Source organism: Dermacentor variabilis, unplaced genomic scaffold (assembly GCF_050947875.1).
Source record: "Dermacentor variabilis isolate Ectoservices unplaced genomic scaffold, ASM5094787v1 scaffold_13, whole genome shotgun sequence".
Lineage (NCBI taxonomy): Eukaryota > Metazoa > Arthropoda > Arachnida > Ixodida > Ixodidae > Dermacentor > Dermacentor variabilis.
Window position 1 is genome coordinate 14,569,714 of NW_027460291.1, and position 12,812 is coordinate 14,582,525.

Sequence of the window (12,812 nt, forward strand, 5' to 3'; positions counted from 1 at the left end):
CAGTGGAAGCGACACTTCATCCACGGGGTAGCAGTCGACGTTCGGTAGTTTAGTTTAACACAGTGAGGAGTTCAGAGTCATGAGAGAAGCGAACAAGGCCAGGAGCAATAAGAATTCTATGAGATAGCGTATGACCGTAGGGAAGAATGAGAACGTGGCCATCCCGAATGTCACTGGAATTGGCACTTACAATTTCTTCTCTTGATGGCCAAAGAACATAATCGGAGGAGGTGACAAGGCGCATGAGTTCTTCATGATCAGGAAGAGAGTAACCGGTGGCATTCAGGTGTGCGAGTCGCTCACGACAAGAGATAACAGTGGACGCCGAAGCCAAGAAATGCCATCCTAAAACAACTTCGTAGGAACACTCTGGAAACATAGCAAAAATAATGTGATGACGTACTCCGTCAATGAATACTCTAACTGTACATTGCACATGTACAGTTAGTACATAACAGTTATGTACAGTTATGTACAGTTATGTACAGTTAACTGTACATAACTGTACAGGACGAAGAACGGCTTTGGTCGCTGCACGAAGGGTCGGGCCGCACTAAGGCGTCATCACCTTCCGGAGGCAGCAACAAAAGTCTGCCCGAATAATCAAACTGGTGGCATCTGCGTCAACGAGAGCTACGAAGGGCACACCTTCCGCAACCACTGAGAGCATGTTCGACGCTCCCTCTGGAGGAATTGTAGGCTGTCCAGTGGATGCTGTTTCCCCTCCTAAAAGTGCATCGGAGAGTTTTGCGAGAGAGCGTTGGAGATATGCGCAGCAGGTCGGAAAGGTGATACGAAACGACGACGTGGAGAACGCGACCTGCGGTGAGATTGTCGAGAATTCAGAGGCGTATTGGTAGGCTACGGAGGAGAGGGGGATCGGTGAAATGAGGAGCGGTTGGAGGTTCTCTGGTAACCCTTTGCTGGACGGACGTTTGTTCGCTCTTCAGATGTATAACTACGTTGCTCATCCTGGTGACGCCTTCGAGAGAACCGGGAGATACGCCGGCGGTAGCCACACTAGTAGCAAATGGGTCGAGCAGGAAGCGGAGCGGAGCCCTAAGGCTATACACGCACTGGTGGCAACAATGAAGCCACAGGAACATAGTGGTCCGTTTGTACAGGTGCCGCGGTGACCGGAGGGAGCGCGGCGACGTCGGCGTATGTTTGCACCTGCCAAGCGCAGGGGCCATCTCAGCACGTTAGACGCGACGCAGAGGCGATCTCTTCCTTGATTATCTCGCGCAAGCGGGTCGGAGAAGGGGCGACGCCACATTCAAGCGCACAGTGAGAGCACCGCCCATGAAGTTTATTTCGAACGATATCACGTCTGATCGTGCACAATTCTACTGCTGAAGGCAAACGAAGGTCTGTGTTGTCCGTACATAGCCGCAGAGAATGAAGTTCCTCGAGGCGCTGGCAAGTGGCTATTACATATTGGATGGTGGCAGCATTTTGGTTGGCGAGAGCGCTATAGGGGACGTTGTTTATGTTTTATTAATATTGTTACGTAGGAAGACGCAGACGACAAGCTATGTACAAGTATATTTACAGGGAAATACGCCGCACTGGCCATGAGGCAACAGCCCGCGCAAGCCTCTAATCGTCGTCGTCGTCTTCACACTGCTCGCCTCTTCGTGATCGCAAATAGTGTTCCGTAGCAATATACCGAATGTGGTCGGTCTGGGACATGGTGGCGTTGACACCTTGGCACAAAGCTAGAACATCCTCAATGTAGGATGTGTACGATTCCCTGGGGAACTGGACCCGCTCACCGAGCTTCTTCGCGAGCTCAGTTCGGACAGCGGAAGCGCCGAAGTTCTGACGAAGTTGCTGCGTGAACGCTTCCTAGTCAGGGAGATCAGGTAGATGGTTCGAAAAACAGGTTTTCGCGCCATTGTTAAGGTATAAGGGGACATTGTGCAATTTCTGTGAGTTATCTCACTTACTGAAGTCACTTGCCAGGTTGTAGTTTTGGAGCCATTCTTCGACGTCATCTCCCCGCAGACCAGCGAAGACTGGTAGGTCACGGAGGCGGTTCTGGATGACCACGACGGATGCCGACAGCTGTGCTGGAGTGGTAGTAGCGGACGTGCTCGGATTGTCTTTAGCTCGGATTGTCTTGAGAGAAGGGCGAGAGGTCGCGGTCAACGAAAAGCACCTGCCACCATTTATTAAGAACCGTTTAATCCAGCCAAGCTCGAGTTACGACGAAGAATAAGCTGTGCGGCTTATGGTGATAATGACAGATGCGGAATTTGCTTAAGTGATGATGACGTGTAGAGATGAAGAAGAATCAGTCATGGGTTGCGCTCACAATATAAGCACATGGAAGCGCTTCCTCGCTGATCCCCCGTTGTGGGTATATGCCATAGTATGGAAATCGTTTTCATCATAAGCACTTATTCAATGAGCTGGTTGGCACGATTTGTACTGCCCGCTTCTTGGTCAACGGTGGGTTCGTGCCATTGTATGAAAATCGTCGTCAGATCTACTTACTTTAGTTGCGATTACCATTCGTAAGGTACTTGGCGGACTTTTTGGCGTCTGTCTGTCTGTCTGTCTGTCTGTCTGTCTGTCTGTCTGTCTGTCTGTCTGTCTGTCTGTCTGTCTGTCTGTCTGTCTGTCTGTCTGTCTGTCTGTCTGTCTGTCTGTCTGTCTGTCTGTCTGTCTGTCTGTCTGTCTGTCTGTCTGTCTGTCTGTCTGTCTGTCTGTCTGTCTGTCTGTCTGTCTGTCTGTCTGTCTGTCTGTCTGTCTGTCTGTCTGTCTGTCTGTCTGTCTGTCTGTCTGTCTGTCTGTCTGTCTGTCTGTCTGTCTGTCTGTCTGTCTGTCTGTCTGTCTGTCTGTCTGTCTGTCTGTCTGTCTGTCTGTCTGTCTGTCTGTCTGTCTGTCTGTCTGTCTGTCTGTCTGTCTGTCTGTCTGTCTGTCTGTCTGTCTGTCTGTCTGTCTGTCTGTCTGTCTGTCTGTCTGTCTGTCTGTCTGTCTGTCTGTCTGTCTGTCTGTCTGTCTGTCTGTCTGTCTGTCTGTCTGTCTGTCTGTCTGTCTGTCTGTCTGTCTGTCTGTCTGTCTGTCTGTCTGTCTGTCTGTCTGTCTGTCTGTCTGTCTGTCTGTCTGTCTGTCTGTCTGTCTGTCTGTCTGTCTGTCTGTCTGTCTGTCTGTCTGTCTGTCTGTCTGTCTGTCTGTCTGTCTGTCTGTCTGTCTGTCTGTCTGTCTGTCTGTCTGTCTGTCTGTCTGTCTGTCTGTCTGTCTGTCTGTCTGTCTGTCTGTCTGTCTGTCTGTCTGTCTGTCTGTCTGTCTGTCTGTCTGTCTGTCTGTCTGTCTGTCTGTCTGTCTGTCTGTCTGTCTGTCTGTCTGTCTGTCTGTCTGTCTGTCTGTCTGTCTGTCTGTCTGTCTGTAATCATTTTCTCGCCAACTTGGGTCACTGGATACAGGGCACTAAGTATGCGCCGCTGTCTCGTAAACATATTTGATGCCAGGATAGAGCACTGGGTACGTGGCACTTGGTATTTGGTGCTCTTCAACGAACCTAACGACAACTTAGGCAACTGAGAATGTGCCACTGTGTATGTCGCGCACTTAAATGGCATCGGGTAGGCCGTTTAACACCCATTTATGTTACTGGGTATGTGCCACTGCTTATGCGCCCCTTTTCAATGAACCTCTTTCACACTAACCTCTGTCGCTGCGTTTATGGCACTGGGTATGTGCCACTCTTCAATGAACGTTTTTTTTTTACGCCAACATGAGCCACTACTAATAATAGCTGGATATGTATTGCAATTGAACGAACTTCTCTGATGCAAGCTTGGCTGTATGAGCCTCTTTTGAATAGCAAAACAAGAATCATAATTTCTCCGTTGTTGGGAGCAATCCAAACGCGTCGTTGAATTGAATTGAATTATGGAATTTTTCCTGCCCAAACCACTTTCTGATTATGATGTACGCCGTAGTGGAGGACTCGGGAAATTTCGACCACCTGGGGTTCTTTAACGTGCATCTAAATCTGAGTACACTGGTGTTTTCGCATTTCCCCCCCATCGAAATGCGGCAGCCGCGGCCGGGATTCAATCCCTTTACCTCATGCTCAGAAGCCCAACACCATAGCCACTGAGCAACCACGGCCAACGCGTTGTACATATCCATACAATCTTGTCTGTATATACACTCGGGCACGCTCCATGCCGGGACTTGGCTGTGGAGGCACCAGTTGGTGCAGGGCATGCGGTTCGGAGCACTAAGAAGCTGCCAGATTGCATACGCACCTTATACATGACAGATTACGGCGGCTTCAATGCGGCGTGTCGATGCATTGTTCAATAATAATCGCACTAACGTCTACATTTATCGTCAGAGGGGTTCTACCTGGTGCGGTAGCTTAGTGGCAATGGTGTTCCGCCGCAAGGCACGCGGTGGCGCCATCACATCCTGGCCGCGACGGCCGCATTTCGATGGGGGGCGAAATGCTGAAACGCCCGTGCATTGGCGCCACGACAAAGATCCCCTGCTGGTCAAAATTATTCTGGAGTCCCCCACTATGGCGTGCGTCATAATCAAGGGCCCTATAACGTAAAACTATTCCAATATGTTTCTATTCCAATCTCCTGACGTCAAACTTGCGTAACCACCGACACAAGCACCGGGCGGTCACCCGCAGGGTTGTCTGAACAGACCAATCAAACGCTCTCCTCGTTCATAGGAGGCCACTTTTGTTTGCTTGAAAAACAAATAACATTGCCTACATTGAGCGGCTTGCCGTATGGACTTGGCTGACAAGATGCGAGGAGAACGCTCAAGTGGAGAGGGATTCACTGGGGCAGAGCCAGTGCACTGAAAATCGATAACCGGATGAAGAGGGTGGTGCCGGCGTCTGCGATTGGTCGGCTTTCCCTTACTTAGCTTGTGGTGGCTGGTCGAAAATCACGGCGGCATGCAACGAAAGCTTAAGAATGACGCTAAAACTGACCCTCAGCAAGGAAGAGTTGGCAGAATGAGGTGGTAAACGTGCCGAAAGGGCTCGAAAACGTTACACGGCCACGCAAGAAGTTTTATTATATGCAAATACAGCCATGCTCTCCGGCAGGTGCGAGTAGCCAGCGTCTCAGCGATCAGCGGCAGCCATATTTTATTCCTTTCGCAACGGGGCAGCCTGCGGCTATTCCGAAGAAAATTCAGTTTTGTTCGGCATGTTAATGCATCTTTATCGCGTACACGTCACTTTGACGCGGTGAGTTTCTGCGGTTGTGTGATGTCGCGTTACAGGCAGGTGAAGTGGGCGTGGTCGAAAAAAGTTTTTGACCAATCGTGGCGGGCTGATAGCAGAACTGGAATAGAAAAGTTTGGAATAGTTTTACGTTATAGCGCCCCAAGTCTTGTTTTGACACGTTATACTGCAGAATTCAATTCAAGAGAAGTTCTGCCAGAATTTTTTTGTTTGTGAACTTTCGCACAGGCTTCTGGGCCGATCCTCAGTTTGGGCATGTGCTATAGTATAGAAATCATTTATTAACACGCAGCGATCATATCAAAGAGCTAGTTTGCGTTAGGAGGAGCGAAGTTTACGTGTGGTTGCGGCCTAATGGTTAGAGCATCCCGATTCTGCATTGTGGTGCCGAGGCTCGAATCCCACTGACGTCCACCCTTCATTTTATTTTAAGTGAATTCAAATCTACTCCGCGAGAAGCCGACCAGGGACAGGCAGACCCACCGACAGATCCAGGTAAAACCACGGAATGAGAGGCAAAAAGAAGCTTCGCTTAAAAAAATAAGAAATCATGTTCGTCAGCCCGGTGGAACCTTAGTCTCCGTGGAGAACAGACCGTTGCTATAACCATTGTCCACAAACAAAATAGGCCAGAACCGCACAAACACGAGCCAACACCAGCAAGCTCTTTGAGACGAGTGGCGCGTGCTGTAGAAGCTGCGTGCGCGCGCCAGTTTCATTATACCGCCGGAATTAAAGACGCGAATAATAGGCAGCGTGTCATGTTGCCCATACCATAGCAAGAAGTTGCCTGTAAAAGCGAGGGCGTGCCAATTTCTGCTACTGTTTCTTTGTGACAGACAGCGCTTTCAGACGTCATGTTAAACTGCACAGCCTTCGGAATTGGTCTAAGTTTCCGAGTCATGCCTTCGTAGCAGCAAAACCTATGGGAATGCTCTGCGCAGTTTTACCACCTTGTCGATCAGTCCAGGTCTTAATGAAAGAGCTTTTAGCGTTTCTTTGCGGCGTACAAAAACTAGCCTTCATGCCGTGTACTTCATAGGACCACCATCGCCTTGCCACGTCCGTACAAACTTGCGACCCTCACTACAATTCCGCATAAGCTGTTTTTGTAAACTTGTACTATTGAAAAGAGCAGTAAAAGCTACTTGAAAGTACCTTCATAAGTGCTCTAATACATAGAACTACAGCGAACAAGTGTAAACATTGTGGGACTGCAACAAACGACAGGCACTAGTGGTCCTGAAGTCAAGCAAGGGGCCTACCGATATACAAGGACTGACTGTTGGGTTTTTTCATATCGCGTTCTGACTTTGGTAGCTAAGTGGTTGACAGACAGAGCAAAAAAAAAAAACAGCGCTCGAGTTTGTCTGAGCGCCACCTTGCATTGAACGATTTACGATTATTGCTTATGAGATCCAGGCAGAACACAAAAAGTATTGGCGCCCCCTTTATATTTAAGCTAGGTAGATGACCCAGTTTCTCACGCGTAAACTACATTGTGTTGTTTCACATGTTGAAGCCGATGGGCTGGGAGTAAAATGTTTATTGCGCGAGACCTATGCTTTTAAATCAGTTGCATGAACTGCATGTAACTAAACGCAACAGAAAGATCTGTGGTGGCAGCTTAAAGCAAATTAATCGGGTTCGAAAGCGTGCAATGAAGTTCGATAAAGATGCCACGACTGAGCTTGCGTGATTTCTCTCTTCAGTTATTAATTATATTGGTACTCACCCTGTTTTCTAATCAGAATCGCTGCAGGCAGTGGGGATGAGCATTCGCTTCTGCATTCCTTTGACACGGGTGGCGCAACAGTGGACCCATTTTGGGCTAGTAAAAAGGAAATAGAAATCCAAGAGATGACCATACTGCTCAATGTGGAGGCTATTCAGTAAGAAATGTCCATATTTGCCATCTTTAAGCACGCTTTGTTTCCAAGGCTGTATTTCGTCATATTGTCAAAGCCGTTGTCAATAAGCAGTTCAACGCTGCACTGAAACGACTTAAAAACGAAATGAAGCGCCCATTCCGGTCCGCAAAGATCTCAAATAATAAATGCGTTTTGGATACATACCGGATGACATTAAACTCATTCGATTCTCTTGCTGCTAAAGCAAAGTGCTCATTCTACTCTTTTCCTTTAACAGACATGTTACACAATAACCCCAAACAGTTCTGGAAAACTGTCAAACCATCACGCACTACACATTATTCGAACATTGTGCGGAGTGATGAACATTATAATTTGATCCCGGAACACTGTGTCACGCAAGCACTAAATGAGACTTTTTGTTCAGTTTTTACAATAGAACCTGATAACGAACTATCTCATGCAATTTATGTTAATCACCCAATCATGCCTGAAATCAGATTCGACGCCAATGGCATTGCACAAATCATCGATTCATTAAAGCTGACATCACCCACTGATATAGATGGCATCAATGCTAAAATACTGAAGAATACTAAAACTCTAAGGAGTGTTATCCTATTGCATATATTCCAGCAGTCTTTTTCATCTGGAGTGGTGCTGCAAGGCTGGAAGGTGGGTAAGGTCATTCCAATCCCAAAAAAGGTACATCTTTGTCTAAAAATTATCAACCCCTATTCCTCACATGCGTCTGGTCAGAAGGAATGGCACATGTGATCTATTCTCACAAAAACAAATTTTGAACATGTCTAAGTTTTTTTAATATAAACCAACACGGTTTCCAGAAAAATTTTTCCTGCGACACTCAACTGTCACTGTTTATTGACGAGATTAGATCAAGTATTGACGTAAACATACCGGTCGAGGCCCTTTTTTTAGATTTTGAGAAACCACTTGATAAAGTACCCCATAAGCGCCTGTTTCTAACGTTCATGCCTTAACTTTCATTCTTTGTTTTTGAATGGATTTGTAACCTCCTAACCGCCAGCGATTCGGGCACGCCAATAATCAGTCTTCTGCCTACCGTACTGTCATCTCAGGTGCGCACCAGGGCATGGTCCGAGGCACATTATTATTCCTAGTATATATCAGTGATTAACCGCGTAATATTTCTTCCAACATCAGACTCTGCAGACGACTGCCTCCTATATCTTCAAATTAAAATCTCTGGCATTCACTTACCTCAGTCTGATCTTCACCGGATCGAAATCTCGTGCAACAAGTGGCTCGTGACAATAAACACAAATAAAACATCACTACTTTCTCTTCATCGCCGGCAATATTACTCACGGCCGAATTATCTTATCTATACCTCCAAAATTTCACTAGTAAGTGCATACGAATACCTAGGTGCTAATTTGTCGTCAGATTTTACAGGGCCCCTTCGCATAATGCACGTTAGTAATGAAGCTAACCGCATTCTGGGTTGCCTATCTGGTAACCTGTATCTAGAACCTCGTTCTGTACGACTTCTCGCCTAGCAGACAATAATGAGACCAAAACATGAGTACGCATGAGCTGCTTGGGGCAATCACCACAGTAACCTTCATAAAATGATAGAATGTGTAAAGAACCCGATTTATTTTCAAAGAATACTCATATCATTCTAGTGTCACCAAACAAAAATCTCGTGCAAATCATTGAAGCCTTTCAGCACGCCGCGGAACAGCACATCTGTGCCTATTATTCAAGTTTTATTACACGTCACCTTGTACTCCTGCCATCAAACCAGCCCATCGTCATTCAGATTGCACCAATCACGAAAGCTGTACACCCGATATCTGCTCGAACCACTGTGCACTTTTCTTTTATTTTCTGGCAAAACATTACAAGATTGGAATGACCTTCCCTCTGACGTTGCACAGACTTCAAGACAGCAATAAAAAAATATTTAACCTTTAACACGTCTGCAATAGCCCATCCCTCATGGGAAATCCCTTCATTAGGGCTTTTGACGTATTGTAAATAAAAAACGAATAAAAAAGTGCCTCTTGACATTTTGTGCCTTCGACACACAAACGATATTCGTGATATCTGACCATCGGCAGATTTCAAGGATTTAAGAAATAAAGAATTCCAGAAGTGATAAATGGGAAGTCATCTTTTATTTCATCAGAAGCACGTTTTGAAATTTATTGAGCACTTCCTGAACCTCTCTGCTGCAGGCAACCAAAAGAAAAAAAAACATATATAAAGTGACTTCACCCAATACTGAACCTCAATTCAGTGGATGGGTGGATGGATGGATGGATAGATGTATGCTATGAGCGTCCCTTTTGAACCGGGGTGGGGGGTCGCGCAACCAAGGTCTTGTACTTATTTTGTTTTATGTCTTACCTATAGTTGAGAAAAGATACAAACACAAAGAATGCGCAGCATCAGACTTTTTGTCTTATTACTGGGAACTCCGTTTTTGTGCGCCTCTGATGCGCCTCTAGTTTTCGGCCACCAAACCTCCATTTGTGTCTTACTAAACTCTATTGCGGACACGTTTACTTTCCGACTGCTATCCCTCAATCCATGGGCTTCAAGGAGGCCAGAGGAGCCTATACCGGCAGCTGAGTAGATATCTTCTCATGAAACATGATCCATGGTTTCCCTAGATTTATCGCAGCCAGGAGATGCTTCTTTGTCCTTGGTGTACCTCGCTTCATCACAACACGTTCTAAGGCATCCTTTTCTTGCTTCAGAAAGTACGGAACTTAGGTATGAGTTCTCATAAATTCTTTTTTTCCTGATTGTTGTTTTCCTTTCAGGTAGTTACTCATGGAAGGTTTCTTTTCCATTGCCGCCACCCATGAGATTGTCTCAGCCTCTCTCACTTTGCGTTTGAGGTTCTTTGTTGCGATGTTGCGACCTCACAGGTCACATACTTGCTGGTAAATTACCTAGTTCTTTTCCTCCACTGTAAGTCAATGTCTTCTTCCTGTACAAATGTCAGAACACTCTCGTAACGCATTTGCTTTCTTCCGTATTCCTCAGTGGTTCTGCAAAATCAATTGCACTCTTGAGCGTCCTTCAGATGAAAATTTGTCCAGCCCACCATGCACAGCTTCATTAGTAGGCTTCCTGTGAGCACCCAATGCGAGGCGTCCCACTGACCTTTCGTTGCCATCGAGTCTTGATTGTACGCCTGACTTCAAGCAAATAACCATATTTTCAAATGTAACCCATGGAACCATCAACCTTTACACATACTCTGGAGCACCTCGTGCACCCTTATGAATGTTTGCACCCATTGGGGCTTATCATGTTCCACAACGATAATCCTCATCTGCCTTACTTTGGTTTCTTTCTTGAAAAGTCCGCGCTCGCTGTTTTCTTGTCGAAAATGCTATGTCACCATAATAAAGCGCATGTATTCATGACCTCGAGGTACCGGGCTCACAGCGTTAAAGAGGAGACGCGGGCATGACAGATGACGATTATTGTTGCGGGGCAAGATACGCCCCAAAAGCCGCAAACTTTGTTAATGGTATACCTATTGTATCCCCATAGAGCTCTGTTTTTCATGATGGCCGAATTTATCATTCGTTATGCTATTATTATTTATCCCTTTCTCTAGAAACGTATCGCCTTCGTTTATCCATACAAGAAGATATTTGTGTTCTTTTACCCGACCTATTTCCTGGCCTTGTAGTAGCACTCTCTGTTCAGTGTTTTCATTGAATACTATAAAACCTTATTTATAAATATAAATGTTAATCCTAAATTCTCACCTTCTTTTGCGTAGATATCAGCCATACATTGCATATCCGTTTGCTTGATAGCAAGCAACACAATGTCGTCGGCATCAAACATACCTCGTACCTGCTGCTCCGCTATGGTAGCCGCCTGTTTGTACGAGAGATTAAACCGGACATTGCTTCCGCCTAGTGTCATTTCCATCTTCACCATGTACATCATAAACAGCAGCGAGGATAGTAGGAAACCCTGCCTCAGTTCCATGGTTATATCAACTTTCTCCTCGCTCCTCATCCCCTCTCATTCAAGAGAATGAGCGAGGAGAGATGAGGAGCGAGGAACGAATGAGGGATGCCGCCCCTAGGCAGATGTTGTCCCGGTGCTTCTTTGACACTCCACGATACTACTTGAGAGCGCCTTACTCAGAGAAAGGGCGGCGCTGTTGGTTAAGAGATAGGGCAATGACGGAGCATGCTTTGTGAAAATCTGAAGGTATCTGCCTGCAGTGGTTGACTTAGGCACCTCTGACGTCCTTGAAGCCCTTGGGTTCAATGATAGCAGGGGGAAAGTAATATGTTCACAATATAAATTAGTAAGAGGCGGTTGGAACATTGGTAGAAAAGAAGGCGGACCCCAAACAATGGAGGCATACAAAAATAAAGTTCCCAATTGGGGTTCAGATAGCTTGGTGATAGAAATTCTTCGTGGGCTTTTCGTTCGTTTCTTTCGTTCTATTTTTGACAAAGGTAGGACATTGGGCAATCAGTAACAAGAGCTTGGTGGTGCAACCAACCACTTCATTCCAAAGGTTACGCTCATAGCATCCATCCATAGCATCCATCCTTCCACCTCGAAGTTTATGATCGCTTGATAATACTGTCATAGATACTGGGGTAAGAAGCGCTGCTTGGAAAAAAACCAATGCCCACACTTGAACGCTAGAAGAAGCCCACACGAGGTTTCGACCTTTCAAAGAGACAATTTCAGGGCTTATGATCATATCTACAAAATATTTCAAGTACAACCAACAATTCACGAATCAGAACCTAGGCAACCTTCCATCGGCCGCTATTTACATATGACGGATAAAGTTCTCGATAATCAAACTATTCCATGGCGAATGTACTGTACAGGAAAGGGCTAGCGGCGTCGAGTTAATTTGTAAAGCGAAACCCACGCGAAAAAAAAGACGCGTGAAGCTGGAACCGCATGGCGCGTTTTTCGCGAGCGAAAAACGCGACGGGCGGCAAACGCCCGCGTTGCCGCCGACGCGCGAGCACCCGTACGAAAAAAAGGAGCGGCGCTTTCGCGCCGCGTTTTCCGGGTTGCCAGACAACATAACTCTCAACGACATGTATTGTCTCTGTTACCGCATATATAATATGCCCTTAAACTTACACAACACTACAATAAAAATAACCTGAGTGTAATTAGACAGCGACATTTCTTTCCGAAGTGTATTTATCAAGCTTAATTTCAAGCAGCAATATCGTGTGCGAAACTGCGACTATGTACCTTCCGCATGCTGAGAAGCCGCTGCTTGTTTATAACTTCACATATAAAAAGGAGGGTCGGCCGCTTACTACCCAGCAGAAGAGGCGATTGCTACTATTAAGGGGGATGCTGATACTGAAGCAAGAAAAAATGCGGGTCAGGAGGGACATGTGGGTGCGGCCTGCCTGGTTGAGAAGAGAGTGAGCACCATACACTGGTAATATTATTAGCAAATTGTCTTGCCAGTATTAGCGATGAGACGCGACGCTTCTCCACTTTAGTAATTAGGGCCTCGTTGAAGGTTGCTTTGTTCATTTTAGGTGAACACGATGCGCGAACCAACACGATGCGCGAACGAAATCACGGTAGCACACGTTTTCCTTGACGCGCGCGCCAGTTCTGCCGCGAAAAAAAAAAAAAATCCGGCAAGGAGGTTCCGTCGAGATGCGCAGAGAGCAGGGCCATCTGGCGGCAAAAAAAAA

At 46.3% G+C, this 12,812-nt stretch overlaps 1 protein-coding gene across 1 annotated transcript in view; it reads right to left on the bottom strand.

Annotated features, from left to right (window-relative positions):
- LOC142566588 (uncharacterized) overlaps positions 1 to 12,812 on the bottom strand; it is a 610,758-nt gene that overhangs the window by 473,689 nt on the left and 124,257 nt on the right. Inside the window, exon 2 of the mRNA XM_075677426.1 lies at positions 6,957 to 7,052. The gene's annotated coding sequence lies outside the window, so the exon portion shown is untranslated. The remainder of the gene's footprint in view (positions 1 to 6,956; positions 7,053 to 12,812) is intronic.